This window comes from Chlamydotis macqueenii, chromosome 1 (assembly GCF_036417535.1).
Source record: "Chlamydotis macqueenii isolate bChlMac1 chromosome 1, bChlMac1.mat, whole genome shotgun sequence".
NCBI lineage: Eukaryota > Metazoa > Chordata > Aves > Otidiformes > Otididae > Chlamydotis > Chlamydotis macqueenii.
The window spans coordinates 92,784,843-92,789,790 of NC_141556.1; the positions used below are offsets into that span (position 1 = coordinate 92,784,843).

The 4,948-nt window shown below is 49.3% G+C and overlaps 1 protein-coding gene across 1 annotated transcript in view; it reads left to right on the top strand.

The window, feature by feature from the left end:
• The window catches only part of F5 (coagulation factor V), a 40,510-nt gene extending 37,041 nt beyond the window's left edge, over window positions 1–3,469 (top strand). The window contains exon 21 of the transcript XR_015260422.1: window positions 3,220–3,469. The gene's annotated coding sequence lies outside the window, so the exon portion shown is untranslated. The remainder of the gene's footprint in view (window positions 1–3,219) is intronic.
• The last annotated feature ends 1,479 nt before the right edge of the window (window positions 3,470–4,948 follow it).

Sequence of the window (4,948 nt, forward strand, 5' to 3'; positions counted from 1 at the left end):
TGGGGTGATCAATTGCTGTTTTCTGCGAGTCAGTCATTCAGTTACATATTCCTCTTCTTGCTCTCACTCCTGTATTTTGTTTTGTTATGTTTATTCATGCTAGGTGTACATCCTAACCAGTTTATCCACCTACACTTTCCTATCATTACTGTGCCCCCTTCTCCATGTGTTTGTTACACCCAGTACTTGCATCATGCTTTAATTACAATAATCTTCTCCAGGTAGGCTCCATCTTAGAATCATAGAATGGTTAGGGTTGGAAGGGACCTTCAAAGGTCATCTAGTCCAACCCCCCTGCAAGGAGCAGGGACATCCCCAACTAGATCAGGTTGTTCAGAGCCTCATCCAGCCTGGCCTTGAACGTTTCCAGAGATGGGGCCTCCACCACCTTTCTGGGCAACCTGTTCCAGTGTTCTATAACTCGCATTGTAAAAAATTTTTTCCTAATTTCTAATCTAAATCTACCCCCCTCTATTTTAAAACCATTACCACTCGTCCTATCACAACAGGCCCTACTGAACAGCCCCTCCCCATCTTTCTTGTAGGCCCCCTTGAGGTACTGGAAGACTGCTATCAGGTCTCCCCGGAGCCTCCTCTTCTCCAGGCTGAACAGCCCCAACTCTCTCAGCCTGTCCTCATAAGAGAGGTGCTCCAGCCCTTTTATCATCTTCGTGGCCCTCCTCTGGACCTTCTCCAACTGATCCATGTCCTTTTTGTGTTGGGGGCTCCAGAACTGGACACAGTACTCCAGGTGGGGTCTCACCAGGGCAGAGTAGAGGGGGAGAATCACCTCCCTCCACCTGCTGGCCACGCTTCTCTTGATGCAGCCCAGGATGCGGTTGGCCTTCTGGGCCGCAAGGGCTCATTGCCTGCTCATGTTAAGCTTCTCATCCACCAGCACTCCCAAGTCCTTCTCCTCAGGGCTGCTCTCAATCCATTCCCCGCCCAGCCTGTATTTGTGCCTGGGATTGCCACGACCCAGGTGCAGGACCTTGCACTTGGCCTGGTTGAACTTCATGAGGTTGGCACGGGCCCACCTCTCCAGCCTGTCAAGGTCCCTCTGGATGGCATCCCTCCCTTCCACCGTGTCGACGGCACCACACAACTTGGTGTCGTCGGCGAATTTGCTGAGGGTGCACTCTATCCCACTGTCCGTGTCGCCGACAAAGATGTTGAACAGGGCCGGGCCCAGCACGGACCCTTGAGGAACGCCACTCGTGACCGGTCTCCACATGGACATTGAGCCGTTGACCACCACTCTCTGAGTGCGGCCATCCAGCCAACTCCTTATCCACTGAGTGGTCCGTCCATCAAACCCATGTCTCTCTAGTTTAGAGAGAAGGATGTCGTGCGGGACAGTGTCAAAAGCTTTGCACAAGTCCAGGTAGATGATGTCAGTTGCTCGTCCCTTGTCCACCGATGCCGTCACCCCGTCATAGAAGGCCACCAAATTGGTCAGGCACGATCTGCCCTTGGTGAAGCCATGTTGGCTGTCACCAACCACCTCCTTGCTCTCCATGTGCCTTAGCACAATCTTCTAGCATTCAATCTTCTTGAATGCTTGTATAGCACTTTCCAAAACAGGCCACGGAATCATTCTCAGGGTTCCTGGGCACATCTGTAACACCTTTCCTAATGGGAGCAATACTATGTTAAGCCCACTGTGACCTAGATACATCTAAAAGCACCAACTAGTTCAGATCGAACTATGTGCTTCTACATTTATTAAAAGTACGGGGTATGTTTCTTCTAAGTCTACTTGATCCACTGCTTGCTTTTCTTTGTAACACCACTATTGTCCTCTCTTTTAGCACTCCCCATGAAAATCTGTCCACCAGTGTCCCCATTTGTGGCAGACTTAAGTGACTTTTCCATTTTTTTCCCATGCAACTGACTGCAAAATATTTTTGAAATGTTATGTCCATAATGGAAATGAGTAGTGCTGTACAACATGATCCATCTTAGACCAAGAGTTAATCTGATATCCTGTGGCAAAGAATTCCACAAATTCAGCCATAAATGCCTTATTTCCAATGGCTGCATGCTTCAGCCTGCATCCTGTCAAATGCAGAGCCGGCTACGGTGTGTAAGGCACACGGGAAGTTCTCTGCCAGAGGCTTGCAATAGCAACCTGCCTCCTAACAACTCCTATACTTTGGAGAGATGGCTGCTGTTTGTCCTGAAGGCTTCTGCAGGTCTTGAGAGCTTAGATTTTGCACTGGCGCCTCTATCAGCTCTGTTCCAGTGAACTGCAGTGCGCAGCTTTCAGGACATACTTGGTTTACCAGTCTTGTTGAATGCAAGATCTAGCGTGTATGGAACTAGAGGTGGTGAAGGCAATATCTAGCATGTATCTAGAGGTGATGAAGGCAGCGCTGGAGGAGATATATGACGGAATGTGTGGACATCAAGGCATGAACTACAGGTAAAAAGCAGTGAAGTTTCAGAAAAATGAAAAGGAAGATGAATTTGTGGTGAACTGGAGTACCAAAATATCTTGGACTTCCAGATTGTGTATAGTAAAATAGAAGCAGAAAATATGCTCTGTCCATGCTACAGAGAACAGCTGTTACATTCTTTTAGCAGGGGACCTTTTCTGACAGGCCAAGGGCAATTGATCAGATTACAGCAACATATTTACGACAATGACTGCTGACCCTCCCTCCACTTCTCTAAAATACAAAATTACAATATACTCTTTAGAGTTTTCTTGCTCTCAAAAAGCCAGAATGGCTCAAAAAAAAGCTGTGGCACTCAAAGAATACCCTAGCAGAATTTATGCATATTTATTTTTTTGAATAGAGGAAGGAATTCTAAAGGCATTAAGAACAAAGAACCAAGAAACTGGGTCAATTCTGTTGTCTTTCCTAAGGCTTTTTTAAAAATAGTAATTAATATTTGAGGCCCTGATACGGGAAAACACCGTATTCTTCCCTCCAGTGAAATTACTTTGTTCTGTTGGGCTTGATGCCAGGGAAACACGTGCTCTGTGCTTGCGAGACAGGGCTATGTTCTTGAATTTGGCTTCATATTTACTCAACGTGTGACATCTTAAAAGTCTGTAACTAACAAACCCCAGGAGAATAGGAGTTACAGAAATGAAGACATACTATCTGAATAAAGTAATCAATGCCAGAGCTTTTAAATTAACCCTTCATGGCTGCACAATATTTGTAAGTCTTGTTCAAAGTTGACTGACTGACTGTGTATTGCTTCAAGGAAATGGGCTGAGCTGACACAACTCCTTCTACCCCAACCAATCTCCTGGAAACAGCAGTTGAGCTCCAGTGGCACAGCTCTAGGGACTGCTGTTTTGGAAAGGACCAAGGCCACCTATCAGATTCTGTGAGCAGCCTGGAAGTTGTAGGAACTTCTGCCCCTAGGCAGGGTGCACCACGAGAACTCCAAGGTTTTACTCTTTCCTCCTACCTCTGCTTGGTGTGAAGCAATGACCCAGATCCATAAGAAGATGCACTACACCTCATTCTAGCAGACCGTATCCTTTTATTACCTGCTACTGAGCCACATGCCAGCAGTACAGAGGGGCTGCTAAGAGCTAAGTGAGAGGGAACTGTGCATTTCTGTTCTCTTCCTTATGACAACTTGTTTAGCTGATGTTGGTTTGGCTCATTTCACTCTTAACTGTGCTATTTTAAGAGATCAGCAGTTCTTTGCAGATGGCTGAGATGGATGCCAGTACTAAAGGGAGCTGATTCTTTCTATTTAGAGTTTTGCTTCAAGCTAGTGTGGTGAAATAGCAATTGTAATCTTTTTTTTCCTTCTTTTTTCTAACAAACCTGCAAACAAAAGAGAACATGGAGATCATGCAATCATGGAATAGTTGGGTTGGAAGGAACCTTTAAAGGTCATCTACTCCAACCCCCCTGCAAGGAGCAGGGACATCTCCAATCAGATCAGGTTGCTCAGAGCCTCATCCAACCTGGCCTCGAATGTTTCCAGGGATGGGGCATCCACCACCTCTCTGGGCAACCTGTTCCAGTGCTCTACAATCCTCATTGTAAAAAATTTCTTCCTAATATCCAATCTAAATCTAACTCACTCTATTTTAAAACCATTACCCCTAGTCCTGTCACAACAGACCTTACTGAAGAGTTTCTCCCTGTCTTTCCTGTAGGCCCCCTTGAGCGACTGGAAGGATGCTATAAGGTCTCCCTGGAGCCTCCTCTTCTCCAGGCTGAACAGCCCCAACTCTCTCAGCCTGTCCTCATAGGAGAGGTGCTCCAGCCCTCTGATCATCTTTGTGGCCCTCCTCTGGACCCTCTCCATGTCCTTCTTGTGTTGGGGGCTCCAGAACTGGACGCAGTACTCCAGGTGGGGTCTCACCAGGACAGAGCAGAGGGGCAGAATCACCTCCTTCGACCTGCTGGCCACGCTCCTCTTGATGCAGCCCAGGATGCCCTTGGCCTTCTGGGCTGTGAGTGCACATTGCCGGCTCAGGCTGAGTTTCTCATCAACCAATACCCCCAAGTCCTTCTCCTCAGGGCTGGTCTCGATCCATTCTCCGCCCAGCCTGGATTTGTGCCTGGGATTGCCCCGACCCAGATGCTGGAGCCGAGGTGAGCCATCCGGGGGGGGGGGTGGAAGGGGGAACCTCCGCAGGCAGTGGAGCTCTGCCACGCCATGTTCCTCCCCCGAGCGCAGGGAAGGGGTGCCAGCCTTTCTCTCCGCCGTCAGTTTCGAACGAGCACCATGGCCCGCAGAGCGCGCTGTCCCGTCCTCTGAGGGGCTTTCAGGCCGTGCCGGTAGGGAAGACAGTGCTCAAACTCAAGGGCGGACGCCATTTCCAGGGGTCTCTTCAGCCGCCCTTGAGCCCCGGTTCCGCTGCGGCCCCCCCCACCTCGCCCCAACCGCCGCCGCTTCGCCGGAGGCGGCCCAACCGCCGCGCAGCGCGCAGGCTCGCGTGCGGCCGGTGGCCGCTGCGGTTTTG